Source organism: Triticum urartu, chromosome 7, assembly GCF_003073215.2.
Source record: "Triticum urartu cultivar G1812 chromosome 7, Tu2.1, whole genome shotgun sequence".
In the NCBI taxonomy this organism is placed as follows: domain Eukaryota; kingdom Viridiplantae; phylum Streptophyta; class Magnoliopsida; order Poales; family Poaceae; genus Triticum; species Triticum urartu.
This window is the reverse complement of record NC_053028.1, coordinates 497,550,668-497,567,960: the sequence shown is the minus strand read 5'-3', so window position 1 is coordinate 497,567,960 and position 17,293 is coordinate 497,550,668.

Genomic DNA, 17,293 nt, shown 5'->3' with positions numbered 1-17,293 from the left:
ATCATATCTGAGATTTCTTTGAGTGCAACTATAATGATCTATTGGTAAGTTTATACAGATATTTATCAGTTATAAATTGTTTAACATATGTGATTTGTTTATGTATGGGTATGTAGATCTAAAGGTTGCGATTCATTTTAGATGTGCTAAGTATGGTTATGTAGATGTAATGGCTATGATCTGTTTAAATGCAATTATGATGATATAATAGATGTGATATGCTTAGGTACATAAATCTCAAGGGTATGGTATGGAGCCAACACTGAGCATAACAAACAAACACATGTGTTTCTTTGAGCTATATTTGTTTTCATATTTCATTCACAGAAAAAAAGAATTTGTTGCATATTTACATATTTAGGTGACACCGGCCGGAACTTCACAAGTCAATTTTTCTCGGCAAGGTACAGATTATGCGATAGCACAAGTAGCAGTAGTATTTTAAGTACGACCGGTTCAGCAAAAAGATCTGGACCGATCAAATCGAATGAAATGGGAGTTTGACTGAGGTCGATCTGAAGACTTTATTAGTACAAGTTGATTGCTTAGGTACGTACTGCGGCCCCATGATGTTGAGCTGATGGGCTCTGTTGACTGATGCCGAAAGTTGCAAAAATTTCTACGTACGTATATACTTGGTCTCTCTCTTGGTCATTCGTAGGACACGTCAGTGTTGAAGGTGTGTGAATGGTACGTTTCTGCTGACGCTCGTTATTCCATATAGCTTGTTTGTTAACTAAACACTAGTACAACATGTTCCTTTCAGTAGGTAGAATCTTTATAGCTTGCCGCCCAGAAATTTCCCCAATCTTTAGGACATTTGCACATGTTGACTTCATATGTCTTTCACAAAAATACTTACTGATGAAGTGCAGAATGTAGACTTTAATAACTAATTCAGAGAGCATTAATTTACATATATATTAGATCTAGTGCAAGTTCAGGAGCATAAGCAAGAAAAAAAATCTTGCATACATGGGCGCCTAGCGTGTTGTCGGTAGGAAAATTACCTATGTTATGATTGGGCCTCCACTAGTGTGTTTTTATAGGGTTGGGCCTCCACTAGTGTGTTTTTGGTGGAGTAACTACCCTCCCTCCCTTGTTGTCCCCACGACCAATAAACAAGGCGAAACCCTAGATTGGTGCCAGCCTACCCCCCCCCCCCCTGGCCGCCACCGGTTCACACCACGAGCGAAGCCCCGGACAGGGTTGGGGGGGGGGGGGGGGGGGGGGGGGGGCTTCCTCTCTTCCCTGCTCGGGTGGTGGGGGGTTGGGACTTCACAAGTAGGTGATACTAGTAGGATCTATGTACCACTTGACGCTTGTTGTTATGATATTTTATACAATGATACCCTAAGAAATAATGAACTTTTTTTCTTCTAAAATTAAGTTGCGTGTATTATTAAATTCAAAGCTGGGATGTTCCTTCCTGAAAAAAATACACCTGCAAAGCATTTGAGCACCTATTTTCTCAAGAGAAATAAGACCGTAAGCCTTGTTGCCACAATCGAAGACGATGCTCGCTCCTGGGTCACTGGCGGATCCAAAGGACTTAGCGAATTTATCCCTGTAACCTGAACTTATGTCAGAGGCTGAGCATCCTCATTGCTTTCTTCTCGTACGATCACCACAGACACACCATTTTGTGTATGTGAATGTGGTGTGGACCTATTTTTTTCTTTCTCTCTGTGAATGCAAAGATACGCTCTCAAGTGCATTACCAAGAAAAGGAATCTAAGCCTTGTTGCAATTCATTATGGTTCTGTTAATACCCATTCATATATTAAAAACACTTGCAGTTGTAATGACTGTACCTATTAGTACACATATAATTGGGGTTATTTTTTTCGATAAAGCGTGAATTTTATCAGCTCAAAATAAAGCATCAAGAGGATAAGAACACTATAAGCACACATCCGACCTCTGTATAGTTAGCATTTACAGCCAACACCAATACACCCAAAACACACGCCGACTACTAGCAAAGTCATAGTGTAAGACCAAGGCTATGCGTAGGCAAGGGAAAAAACAAAGCGATGAAATCCGATTGACAAACTATAGCAAGGATCATATCCGCACAAACCATCTCAAGACACACACGGACGGCAAAATTCTTCAACAACAATGCCTTCAGGAAGGAAGCGACACTCACGTGCCGTCGTCACCAGATCCAACCATCCAGGCCAGAATCTAGATTTTCACCCTGAACATAGTTGGGGTTATTAATCGTTTTGTTTGGCTAGGGAGGACTAAATTGTTGATTAAAATAAAGTATTGAAAAACCCGCGTGCCTTCATTTTTGAGATAGTTGATGTATATGTAAAAAAAGGGGTTTGCTTTAAGAAGTTTATATATCCGAAGTTTAAAAATATCATGCATATGTATTAATCCGATGGCTGCAAACAAGTTTATATATCCATCAATCAAATAATTCAACTTTAAAACCATAGATTTACAACAAACATTAGACATGTGCACCCAAATTATTTTTAGGAGTATTTCAGATATAAGATCTACAGGGATCAACTTCAACGTTTTTGCATTTTGTTCGAGAGTTTCTATGTGGCGTATCAAAGCACTTACAAGCAGTGGCTTATTTTTGAAGAGTATAGGAACATATCCATACAAGACAAAGTACAGCTTGCGGATTCCCATGTGAAATCTTTAGTTTTTTGAGTACATATTAGAGCGGACAAGAAGAGAATATGTGATGAGCACTTCACAAAAACAATCACAAGAAGCACCAAATCATTTTCCGAGAGAAAAAACTCGAATAGCTCTTTTAGCACGAGCATGAGCTACTTTGTTAATGATGTGATCTCTGATACTCCACTGTTTTGATTATCTCAAAATAGAAGGAGGCCAAGTAAGTTCGACACTATGTAATTACATCTCTATTTGTGTTTGGTTCAGTGTGGCATGGTACGCCTGAGCCCCTCAAGCCCGGCTCCGCGCAACACCAAAGTACCTATCTCGGATCTTGCCGAGACTGATGAATAAAGACACAACACTTCCATCTCCAGAAAGAAGTAGTGATGAGTCCACAAACCTCATAGTTAGAGGGAATAGAAAGGGATTGGTTGAATTATTTGTTTATTGCTTGAGCCTCGTGGGCATATATATAGGAGTACATGATCTACTTGAACTACAAGACAAACTAGAATACTTCTTAGTCCATCCTATGTTTCCAATCTAATCATGATACCTAACACTCGTAAACTCGCAGAGGCACACCGCGATGGGAGCACAGATGCTTGCATCCATTGGATTGCTTTAAAATTTGTAGACTTGTTTGGTTTTAAGGCCTTTGATTACTATAGGGAGGGATTTATCCATGGCTCCACGCATGCTTTTGACAGCTTTTGTCAGAGTCGCATGCACCATCCAACCATTTTTTTGGAAATAGAGGTAAAACCTCCGGCCTCTGCATCATGATGATGCATGCGGCCCTTTTATTAAAAATCCAGAAAGTATCCTCAAAAGGTCTTACAGCTCGCAAACGGAGCAAAATCGAAGCATATAAATCTGAAAAAATAGAAATGGCCTAACAACAACCGATACGGTGATAATAAGGACAAGCTCTCTAGCCATCTATCCTGTTATGCGAACGCCATCCGAACCGGTTGAATATAGCCCGAGCCACCATCTCCCATTGGTTGCACCCAGTAACCAAAGGCTCCCTGGAGTCCATAGAAGTGAGTAAGGACCACGTACGGATCCAAGCTGTAGCTCTGAAGATAACCTGCAAAAAAGTTAAGTTGTGTTGTCTGTTAAAAATCATATCATTTCTGCAGTTCCATATAGCCCATAGTAACGCACATATTCCAATCCGAATACGCGCTGCCGTAATCTGTTCAACCCCAGCTAACCACGTCCCAAACAAAGACGCAATATCTACTGGGGGATTAATATTAAAAGTTATATGAATCGTTCTCCAAAGTAACTTGGCAAGTGGGCATTCAATGAATAAATGTTGTATTGTCTCATCCTGAGCACAAAAACAATACCGCGAGTTGCCTACCCATCACCTCTTAAGTAAGTTGTCCTTTGTGAGTATTACTTGTTTGTGGACAAACCACATAAAAATTTTAATCCGCAAAGGAACCTTAACCTTCCATATATGAAGTGACCTTGAGAGGGGGCCAGAATTAATCAAATCCGTATAAAAGGATTTCACCGTAAATATCCCATTTTTAGTTAACTTCCATTGTGTAGAGTCCGGCATGTCGGAGAGTCGAACTTGAATCAACCTCCGAACTAAGATGCACCATCCAACCTACGTCCTATGCTATTTCATTTCATCTTCAAATTTGAATCTACTATATCTTTTGAACCGAAAGTTAATCATTATGTTTCATTTGCATATTTGTGTTCGTTGCGCGAGGACTTTCGAACAAGGTCAATCTTAAATACATTTCAACAACTTAAAATTTTGCAAGTTTCAAACATTCAAGCTTCATAGTCGTAATATTAAGTTTTTATCAAGTTTCCTCAAATTTTACCAAGTTTCATTTGTTTTTAGGATTTTAGGGTTAGAGCTTAGGTTTGAAATTTAGGGTTTAGAGTTTGTGTTTAGGTTTCAGTTTTCATACTTGGTGAATTTATCATTTGTTCTTATCAAGTTTAAGTAGTTGAAACTTGGTGAAGTTTGTAAAACCTATCCAAACGTGTTCATGAGTCGTGTTGTTTCAAAACCCTCATCACTACGAACACGAATGTGCAAACAATTGGACTGTAGGGTCAAAAGATACAATAGATTTGGATGCTTGGTGGTTTGCTTTATAATATAAAGCGGGGGGAAACTCTTTTTCTCAAAGATACAATAGATTGAAATTTTGAAGTCAAAAGAAAAAGTATGAGAGGTGTGATTTGTGGACCGTGTTGTCTCTGCCAAAAGCTGCCTCATGCAGGAATTCGCAGGAGATTAAGCCCTAAACACATGCGAGGGGCCGATCCACTTTATGGATAATAATTCAATCATGTGGCCAGAAATTCGTGTACCCGCCCCTTGTGTGCCACAAATCGTTGTCCAACCTCAGTAATAACTCGCAATGCAAGAATTAATTCATCTTCTCCGATTGCACAAAAATACTACCAAGAGATGCCATCAGATTAGTAATTTGTGTCATAAATGCACAACTAGGAGGTAAAGAAGGGAATAAGCTTTTTTGGCAATTAAAACTTTTGTTTCAACTTTAAGGAGATGTCACTAACATCAGTGGGCAAGATAGCACATTAAGAGAGCCGAGAACAGCTTTTCACATGGCATTTAGATGTCATGCCGCACACCTAAGCAAGTATAAAGGCAGGTATCAACGTTGAAGTGATTATAAGAGCATCTACAGCCCGTACCTATGAATTTGAGCCCTCAAACGTCCGCTGATGCGCCTGTGGACAATGACCGGACGGGCCTCAAATTTTACCATTTGCAGCCATATACCTTATTTTTTTTTCTTTTTTTGCGGGGTCACGTACCTTATTTTCAAAATAACTATTACATGCAGGGCCATGCATGACAATCATCACGTCCGTCCTCGGCCGGCGGGGCTGTCAAAACACACCAAAAATTGCTCATATTAAGATTTTTACATCCGTATTAGTCCCAGCTCGCCGCATGACGAGCTAGTCGACCGGCTTAAATAGCTGGATCATCCAGAAGCGATAAGGTTCTGACATCATTACATCCTTTCTTAAGAAGAAAGACTATCACTATGAACCTTCTATGCTTATCACATAGAATATTCATAATCAGGGTCTATCTCCTTGGCGAGGGAAACTTCCATGTGAGTATTGCTTTTTTTGAATCATAATTTGTCGATACAACTCGATGAACAAAATAAAATTCTACTATCACTGTAGTAGGGGTATCAATGTATATGAACGAGGCGAATTTGACACTCGATGAACAATCATCAGTTGATGAAATGTAATATAGTGTCAAGTTAACTCATTCACACGGCAAGAAGTGATTGACCTACGCAACAACAGAGAAGCTTACCGCCATCCGCCGGTGTGGCTATTTAAGCCGGTTGGCGTCGGCGGACGCACCCGGGCACCGTCATATTCATCTTATATTTGGGCTGAATATGAGACCGGCCAACCCGAACCTTTGAGGCCCGTCTGGGTCGAATTTTTGTGACCGGTCAATGACCAGGCTGTCCGCCCGAACGTTTAAGGCAGGTTTGGAGCGCCCAGTTGTAGATGCTCTAAGCATCCCGAGCCTGTCTGTGAGTAATCCTGTTGTTCTCTTTGTTTATCTCGAAGATTCTTGCCTCATTTTCATGAGTGAACTGAACAAACCGGCGAAGATGAGGTCTTATCGTCCAATGCTGTATGAACTTTACTGGGTTTCTTTTTGCAGCCGCGTCAGCGAGGACTTGGCAATCTGTGTAGAAATTTGGCTCTTGAACTTTCACTGCTTGCGTTACCTGTGTTGCCAGTTGCGACGCTTGCGGCTCAGCCCTGCAACGAATGACTTTAATCATGTGGCGGGCTATCACAAGGTTAATGTGAAGTACATTACTTTACACTGCACTTTCAGTTCAATATCGCGCGGGTGCACGATCGGGTTGGAGCCAGTGCTAGCTAGCTGCTAGCTCATGTGACCCAAACGGCCAGTCTGGCTCAAATCCAAAAGCAATTTGATTTTTCAAACTGTTCTGATTGGGTCGCTGGCTGACCCCCTTGTCGTGTGGATCTGAGCGTCCTCTCCGTGATAAAAACAAGCTTTTGTTAGTTGACCTATGTATGCACGAAGCCCGCACATATTGTCCCTTTCTAGCACAAGATGATTCTTCTTTTAGCCAGCTACTTGTCATGCGATGCATGGCCAAATTTTATTGTTTCAGAAATGCACGTCTACATCTCTGGGGCAGATTCTCTCTGCTTGTAGAGAATGAGTCCACTTGGACATTCTGATCCAGAATTTCGACTAGCTTTGATGAGTGCCATTTTATCCCTCTCAGGCTCAGACTAGAATAGGGAAAGATTATCGAATCAGATTGGACTTTATAAATTACCAAAAGGAAGCTATTCGAGCCAATTAAGCCAGTTAAACAGCAAAAAATTAGCATGCAAATTCTTAGAACCTATTCTCATCACTTTTTATGAAAAAACACTCACATCTATTAAAAACAACTAGTAATATTAACACCCCTAGAAAATAAAGAAATTACATTGAAGTTCCTAGGGTCTAGCCATCTTCTTCCACCTGAATGGGCCGATGGCCTGCCACCTCATGTCATGCCATCGCCGGAGCCAGCCTATCATTGTTGGCCGCAGGCAGCAAGTCATCAAGACCACAGTCATACTAGACCAATGCCTTGGAGAGGAAGTCATCATCAGCAGAAGAGCTGCAAATGAATATCTAACATTGTGGACGAGGACTATGGGGGTGGAGCTTGATCGGGACGAGCTGGACTAGTTGACTTGGTCCTCGGAAAAAAATGGTGAGTTCTCAACGAAGTCCACATATGAGGTCAAGTTGTGGGGAAGAGAAGTTATACCAACGGTGGAGTTCACTTGGAAGTTAAAGGCACCACTGCAATGCCGTTTCTTTGTGTGGCTTGCCATACAAAATAGGTGTTGGACGTCTGACCATCTAGCAAGACATGGATTGGACCATCAAGACAGATGCCCCTTGTGCGACCAAGAGGAGGAGACCATAAATCACATTTTGCTCGATTGCGTGTTTGCATGAGAGGTGTGGATGGCGATCCTTCACTCTTTGGGCAAGCAGGAATGGATGCCGACGGCCGGACAGTGCCTCTCATATTGGTGCATGGATAAGGGAGACACAGGGCAGCACAAGAAGACTTTTAGGTCAATATTCATCCTAGTCATGTGGGATTTATGAAAACATCGCAATGGCATAGTCTTCGACGGAGCAATGCCGTCCAAGAACTATGTTATCCTTTAGATAGGGTGAAAGTGGTGTTTGTGTACATGTAATTTGCAACACTAGCGTGGAGGTTCTCTTTACCCCCATCCTCTTCTTTATAATATAGTACACACACTCGTGCGTATTCGAGAAAAAAAGAGCTGCAAATTAAGAGCCAAACCCTACATCCTTCATGTGCATAATTGAGGACAATGCATATAATTATGGAGCAAATTGACACGAATTATTCAAAGGGGTTTATAAGTAGCTAGAGCACACAAGTTTTTGTTATTTTTTTGATCAAAAAAGTTTTTAATTCAAAGGGATTTAAAAGTTTTTATTATGGATGGAAAGGAAAAGGGTTGGTACCAAGTTGGCGTGTCCTTTAGCGGGTATGGAGTATAAATGGGAAGAAGATGTAAGTTCAGGGTCTCATGATCAGCGCTGCTTCTAAAAAGGGAGGCGTTTCACACACGTGCATGCTGGTCCATATAGTACATGGTTATGTCCTCACGGATTCTATGCATGATCCCACTGTACTACATGGCGGGTTCGCTGGGCAGCAAAGTAGAATTAGCCGGCTGGCCATATCCTTGTAGCGTGACAAACTGACAATGACGGCTGGGCGTCCGCCAATAATTATGGCTGCGCGATGTCCTGTGAGCTGAACCAGATAAAGGTGCCATCATGCATATTGACATGGTTAAGTTCTTTCTGTTTCTCGTTTGTTTTCCTTTTCGTGACAACGAAAAGTGTGTTGGTTCTAGATCAGTCCTGAGGTTAACTGCATGAAAAAGGTTTGCTCTTGTAGTTTCTGGCTACTAAAAGAAGAAAACGTCGATGAGGATCCTGTTATTCCACTTTGGCATCCATTTTCCTTTTTTGAGAGAATACTTTTGCACCAGCTCCACATAAGAAACATCGACGATAGCAAACAAAACATATGTTAAAGGTTAAGGTTTCTTGTGGTGAAATCAGCATACCCAGGATTTATTTTAGACCTATCCATGATATTCTCTCGTTGGTACGACGTGTCAATGGCTATGAGTTGCCCATGGTGACAACCAACACAGTCTCTCCGATGTTCTCATGGGGTAGGGTGTGCGTCCGCGCGGTCATAGGTGTAAGTGTGTGTGCTTTTGCTTATGCATTGTGTTTCTCAAAAACAAACGTCGACGAGGCTCACAACCTCATGTCGTCCCCTCTCGGGCAACTCGACAAGTAGAGTTTCCTTTGCCACCGCCGCCAACCTCCCCCAACACCCTTCCTCCGACTGCCGCTGGTGGCCACCGGCCCGCAGCGGTGGCTGGGCCTCTCCTGTAGCATTTTCGTCCTTACCGAGCCTTGATCTCTTGTCCTCATGTCCGTCCACGGCGAACCACGCCGGATTGGATCTCCCCCCAGGGTACCACGCTAGAGGTTAGTCTGGGTTGTGGCGGTTCTGCTGCCTTCACCGTTATGGGCGTCGGGTGGGGAGATAAGATATCCTAGACATTGATATATATGCACAATGCAACTCCCATCGGACGGTGGGTTGTTGCCGACAAGAGCATGAGGTGTGTGCGGTGGTGGAGTCATGGTGTGGCAGTGGGGTATCCCGGTGGGTAAGGTGGTTCTCTTGAGTCCACGGTGGTGACTCCATGTGATGGGAGCGGCAGCGACATTGGTTCTGTTGTGTTGATGTTGGGTTGCTGTCTTGGCTATGAGCGCGCCGAGGTGGCAATCGTGGGAGGCATTTGTGGTTCAGTGGTGTTATGGTGGCACTCTGGTCCAGATCTAGGCCTCATCTTCATCGATCCCTTTTGACATGTTACAGGGGGAGGGGGATGTGCATGTGGTAGGTGCTCAGGAAGTGGATTAATGCCATCTAGACAGTGTCGATGTCGGTGATGGCGACACTCCCCAGCTTTGTTCTCCTTGGAGGCATCACTGTTGCGCCTCTCCACCTTTTGCTCTGGGTAAAAACCCTTGGTTCAACCTTTCGGACCAGGAGGCAACGACATTTTGGCATCGTGCCATTCTTGGAGGCGTTGTTCTGGAAGCAAGGTCCTTATAAGCGGATCATCATTGGTGTGGTTCATGGATAGAAGCGGTGGTATTGTTGGTGCGGGGTGGCTTGTGTCGGTGATCGCGCTTCGAGTGTCTTCTTCCTTAGTGGCATGGATTCATGTTGTCATTCATGATGGTGAGCTATCTGTAGCACTCCCTCCATTCACTTATACAAGGCCACTATGAAAAAATACAATTTGCATCTATACAAGGCCACTAACAGTAATCGAGGCAAAAATTAATGATGTTTCCTTGTACTACCAACTTGTTTAATACTTGCATGCATGTAGTCATAATGATACTATGCTACTTCTTTCCATTCCTTCTTTGCATGCATGTGGGTGTATTAATGATCCCGGTTAACGAAAAGAATAATTGACTTGCAAAGCAATCATTAAATTTTACCTTGATACCTGTAATTTGAGTTTGTGGCCTTGTATAAGGGAATGGAGGGAGTATGAAGGATCAACACTCTTTGTGCTATTGTGAGGGGGCAGGTGCCACCACTTTGTTGATGGGTGAATGGTACTATGACGACGTTCACCCTTCTTGAAGTAGGTGAAGCCCTCCCCCTACATTGACTGCCTCTTGCATGTTGGCATTGCCTTGTCTCTACCTTGGTGGACGAGCGTTTCAGCTGACGAGGGCTTCGGTAGTGTCAGGAGGCCGTTTTCTACACTTTGTATGCTTGTTTTGTTCGCAACCTTTATTAGTTGTTCTCCTCAGCACTTTGTATCTGGTTCTGCCATCTCATTTTCTTCCTTAGCTGCTACTATGCATTGTGGAGTTTGGCTTTATCCATAAAGTGGGATGAAATACTATTTTATGAAGCACAGTATGGACTTCTCATTCTACTAAGCTATTTGATGTCATTTCATTGTTGGAGGTGTCGCCTTGCAACTTTTGTCACATGTAGGTGTGCTCGTTTTCTCTAGTACGCAATTGTGGTTATAGATGGGATGGTGTTCAAGTTCGGTAGAGATGCCTCCATGCATTTAGAAAGTTGCAATCTACTCCCCCATGAACTAGTTGTATTATTCCTTTCATATTAGCTCTTTGTTTTGTTACCCAAGCTTGACTACATTCGGTGGTGATGGTCACGAGTAATGTGGTGAGTTTGTGTCCACGATGCAGTCTTGGTTGATCATGGCTCTTCAATGGCACAGGTGGCCAACCTCACATCACAAAGTGATCTGGGTTGTTGGTTGCTGCAACACCTATTGCTGGTAGCATAATGTTGATCCCCTAGGTGTAATGTATTGTAGCAAAATTGGCAATCATTTTGTTAAGTGAGTGACCTATGATTATAAAGCCACCAAAGATAATGGCAAGGAATCTTCTCCCTCGAACAACACTGAAATAAATATATGATAACTTCCTGTGCAACAACAACTTTAGTGTGCTTGTCAGTAATACTAGTATTCTTAGTTGTGACAAGATATTATTAGTAGATACCGATACATAAGATATTATTCTATTTTTGAAATAAATATTAAATGATTCTCAAACAGTAAGTAAAGTATTTTTAGATTATTTTCTTAAGCAAAAACTGGATAGAAGTTTATAGGTTCACTAGTAACATCTCTTATAAACATGGTGACACATAAAGATAAACACAGGCATGAGATTCAATCAATTCCATAATACACTATTTGCACTAGATCAAGATCAACTACATTAAATCGGTCATGGATCCTTTGAATGTTCCCCAATAGACATTACAATAGTTGGTCACTGATTTAGGATGTCACGTTGGATCCTTCCATTTACATACTTGGGGTTCCTCTAAGATCTTGCAGACTAAAAGACCTAGATTTCATGCCAAACAGCCAGAGAATTGTGAGGAGACTTGTAGGGTGCTCCGCCATGCTCTTATATAATAGCAAATTGCAGTTGATAAGATTTGTCTTATCCTCTTCCCATTTTCTTAATGTGAACATCAGCCCTACTTGTGTCTACATTGATCAAATCAACAAATACTTGAGGCGTTGTTTCTGGAGAAATTTTGGTTCAGATGAAAGAGGTTTTGCTCTCATTGCACGGGATAAAGTTTGCAAGCCTAAAACACAAGGTGGGTTGGGTGTTTTGGATGTTTAGCTTTCCACGACGAAGCAAAAATCATCACAAGTTCTTTAACCAGCACCAACTACCCTGGGTTATGCTCATTTGTGACACCTATTACCAAAGTAGTCAACCCATTGGAAAAATAGAGTGATTTCACTGGCGGATGACTCGTCTTAATTTGGTTGACACATTTAAATAAGATGTTGTTTGCCATCCTGGCAATGGAAATTCTCTGCTTTTCTGGTAGGACAATTAGATGGGCATTTCCCATGAAGTAAAATTCTAAGAGCTTCATTCTTTTGTAGTTAATTGTCTGGTCTTTGTTGCTCAACTGGCCTCTTCTGATCGTTTGGCTGATAATTTCCAAACTCCTCTATTAGCCCTAGATTTTGACCATTTTGTTGATATTCAAATTGGTAGAATTACAATCCTGACACTATTAATAAATGGAGTTACATTTTAAACAATGTTTTTCCTTGATGCAATTCTATAAATGCCCGACTAGGGAATTTTAAGCTCGCCATCTCTTCCAGAAACATTGAAAGGGTAACAGCAGGATCAAACACAACCAACACCAAAAAACCTTCTGGAAATGAAGTTATTTCACTTACACTCCTATAGCTTGGTTCTATACAACAAAAATATGGAGGAAACTGCACTTCACTTGTTCTAGGATTGCACATAACTCAAGCTTGTTGGAATTCCACCATTCCAAATAAAAAAAAGAGGAATATCATTCTTTGGTAAAGAATGTATTGATACTGTCCCTTTCCTCAAGCAAATGTCCATATACATCATCATTTCAAGCTCCTAAAATATAGGATGTAGAGGAATGGGTATTTTTAAAAACAAGAAAACCCAAGCATTATCTTTCTAGACACACTCCTTCAAACATGATCTCTCATAGCTTCATCACAAGGTGAAAAGGAAAAAATGGAGATTTCCTACAAAGATGGATTGGCACTCATACATGATGTAGTTGTCTTAGTATAGATCATTCAACATGTTCCCTAATGTTGCCTAGAGCTAGTATTGGATAGACTAGATTGGTTTCTCTTTGGCTCTGTAAATATCCCACCATGTATTTACTTACCATTATAATGAAAATTACCATAGAACATTCGTTCTATGGTTTAGGCTTAACTTTTCCCCATAATACACATAATCATAATGATAGTTGCATATATAAATTTAGATATGCAATCCGCCCAATACATGCAGAACTCAACACAATAAGTCACTTGTTTAATACTCAACTTCTAATGCCAATAACCATGCAACAATAAATTATTAAAAAAACTATCAAGAATTACATAAAAAACTAAAATACCGTTAAGGGCTTACTTAATTTAGGCCACATTTTGCCCTTAGTGAGGCATGAAAAGAACTCACCAATGGGTACACATGATTTTACCTTTTCTGCTACTGGACCGACTACACCCCTCGGTATACTACAACTAATGCACACCATTTTGTTAGTTTCCTCTCCTCTAAACTAACGAAGATTATACTAATAGACTAGATAACCGATATGCATCTACATAATCAACCTTACAACCGAGATAACAAAAATATTGTCTTTAGCCAATTAAGAAAAATATATGGAATTATTAAACTTATGAGAAAGTTCCATCACAAGAATTACATAGATCATATACACCAGCTCATATGATCTAAACAATGAACCACATACAGAGAAAGACTATGTACCTATTACTACAAATCCATATTCTAGGGGTGGACCGCTCCCACCTCTTCGAAGAATAGTGTGGTAATGATCTTTATGATGTTCGACGGTAATTTCCCCTCCGGCGAGATGTTGGGGAAGCGACCAATCACCTACTCCAGTTTTGTTCCACTGATATTTCTGTGTGATGGCCACAAAACATTTTATGAAAATTAGAAGGGTTTCGGGGCAGACCCTTGTGTGCCCAAACACCCATAGCATGTGGTGCTCCATCCTTTGGTGGTCCCCACTAGCGACCTTTCGTAGTTCGTCATGATTTTCCTTAAAACATCTCTTGGATTATTTTATTAAAAAGTACTTAAAATATGCTATTGCAAAAAGTCTTTTGGTGAATATTAGTACATTAGTACTCAAAATCATAACTAATTTGACGAAAACAGGAAAAATACGTCATTAAACTTCAAAATGAATAGGTATGCTTGCGTCGTAGTAGTTATCCCTATGGCCGAGCTCCTCGTCAAGGTAAATGTTTCTTCGTGGAATCCTGATTTTGCAATGCCCTTTGATGGCATTGCCCTAACACCTCGCAGTAATGGCACACAATCAGATGACGATATATGTGCTTGCAATGTTGTCTGGTCGGAGCCAGTCCTTTCAAAAATGCCGACAAAACTTGTTGACTTTCACCTAGTCGTGGTTGCTAGCTAGTGGATTGTTGCCAATCAACCAAACGATATCACTGCAATTTGTATAGTCTGTTTCATTATGCCTTTAAATGGTGTCAGTGCCACTTCTTAGTGAAGTACTTCCATTTGGAACTTCGTGTAGAACAGGAGCTCAAAGAGAATAAGACACACCTCACAAACATGTTGGGGAACATAGTAATTTCAAAAAAATTCGTACGCACAAGCAAGATCATGGTGATGAATAGCAACGAGAGGGAGAGTGTTGTCTACGTACCCTCGTAGACCGACAGCGGAAGCGTTATGACAACGCGGTTGATGTAGTCATACGTCTTCACGGCCTGACCGATCAAGCACCGAAACTACGGCACCTCCGAGTTCTAGCACACGTTCAGCTCGATGACGATCCCCGGACTCCGATCCAGCAAAGTGTCGGGGAAGAGTTCCGTCAGCACGACGGTGTAGTGACGATCTTGATGTTCTACCGTCGGAGGGCTTCGCCTAAGCACCGCTACAATATTATCGAGGAGTATGGTGGAGGGGGGCACCGCACACGGCTAAGAGAACGATCACGAAGATCAACTTGTGTGTCTATGGGGTGCCCCTGCCCCCGTATATAAAGGAGTGGAGGAGGGAAGGGCCGGCCCTCTCTGTGGCGCGCCCTAGGGGAGTCCTACTCCCACCGGGAGTAGGATTCCCCCTTTCCTAGTCCAACTAGGAGTCCTTCCATGTAGTAGGAGTAGGAGACAAGGAAGGGGAAGAGGGAAGAGAAGGAAGGAGGGGGCGCCGCCCCTCCCCCTAGTCCAATTCGGACTAGTCAATGGGGGGGGGGCGCGGCCTGCCTCTCCCTCTCCCCTAAAGCCCAATAAGGCCCATATACTTCTTCCCCCATATTCCCGTAACTCCCCGGTACTCCGAAAAATACCCGAACCACTCGGAACCTTTCCGATGTTCGAATATAGTCGTCCAATATATCGATCTTTACGTCTCGACCATTTCGAGACTCCTTGTCATGTCCCCGATCTCATCCGGGACTCCGAACTCCTTCGGTACATCAAAACTCATAATATAACTTTCATCGAAACCTTAAGCGTGCGGACCCTACGGGTTCGAGAACAATGTAGACATGACCGAGACACGTCTCCGGTCAATAACCAATAGCGGAACCTGGATGCTCATATTGGCTCCTACATATTCTACGAAGATCTTTATCGGCCAGACCGCATAACAACATACGTTGTTCCCTTTGTCATCGGTATGTTACTTGCCCGAGATTCGATCGTCGGTATCTCAATACCTAGTTCAATCTCGTTACCGGCAAGTCTCTTTACTCGTTTCGTAATACATCATCTCGCAACTAACTCATTAGTTGCAATGCTTGCAAGGCTTATGTGATGTGCATTGCCGAGAGGGCCCAGAGATACCTCTCAGACAATCGGAGTGACAAATCCTAATCTCGAAATACGCCAACCCAACATGTACCTTTGGAGACACCTGTAGAGCTCCTTTATAATCACCCAGTTACGTTGTGACGTTTGGTAACACACAAAGTGTTCCTCCGGTAAACGGGAGTTGCATAATCTCATAGTCATAGGAACATGTATAAGTCATGAAGAAAGCAATAGCAACATACTAAACGATCGAGTGCTAAGCTAACGGAATGGGTCAAGTCAATCACATCATTCTCCTAATGATGTGATCCCGTTAATCAAATAACAACTCTTTGTCTATGGTTAGGAAACATAACCATCTTTGATTAATGAGCTAGTCAAGTAGAGGCATACTAGTGACACTCTGTTTGTCTATGTATTCACACATGTATTATGTTTCCGGTTAATACAATTCTAGCATGAATAATAAACATTTATCATGAAATAAGGAAATAAATAATAACTTTATTATTTCCTTTAGGGCATATTTCCTTCAGAACATTATTACCCCTAGAGTAAAAATAAGAGGAAGAAAAGGCTATACATTGTTATGTACATCCTTAGCCTAATTGAATTTCAATAAATTCTATGGGGACCATGCTTATCTTCGTACTCATACTAAAAATGTTGTGTGTATCCCTAGTTGGTGCAGAGGCCAGGAAGTGAAACTCTCTCCCAACATTTAGTAGTTACGCACCCTCGTCCTTGTACCCCCTTGTCTCGACCCCTCCAGGGAGATCAGGGGGGAACCCTAGCCCCCCAACCGTCGCCCCCCTGATACGTCAATTTTGCATCATGTTTTCTTACTATTATTTATGATGTTTTTATGCATAATAATGCTTTTTTCGAGTAATTCTAATGCCTTTTCTCTCATAATATGCAAAGGTATACACAAAGAGGAAGAATTCCGGCAGCTGGAAACATGGACCTGGAAAAGCTACGTCAGGCTACCTATTCTGCACAACTCCAAACAAGATGAAACTTTATGGAGAATTTTTATGGAATCTATGAAGAATATTGGAGCAAATAAGTACCAGAGGGGGCCACCCCGGTGTGCACAAGACACCAGGGCATGCTTGGGCCCCCAGGAGCGCCCTAGTGGATTGTGCTCACCCAGGCCCACCTTCGGTGCCCATCTTCTGGTATATAAGTCATTTTGACCTAGAAAAAAATAAGGAGAGGAATTTCAGGATGGAGCGCCGCCGTCTCGAGGCGGAACTTGGGCAGGAGCACTTTTGCCCTCCGGCAGAGCGATTCCGCCGGGGAACTTCCCTCCCGAAGGGGGAAATCATCGTCATCATCATCACCAACAACTCTCCCATCTTGGGGAGGGCAATCTCCATAAACATCTTCAACAACACCATCTCATCTCAAACCCTAGTTCATCTCTTGTGTTCAATCTTGTTATCGGAACTGTACATTGGTGCTTGTGGGTGACTAGTAGTGTTGATTACATCTTGTAGTTGATTACTATATGGTTTACTTGGTGGAAGATTACATG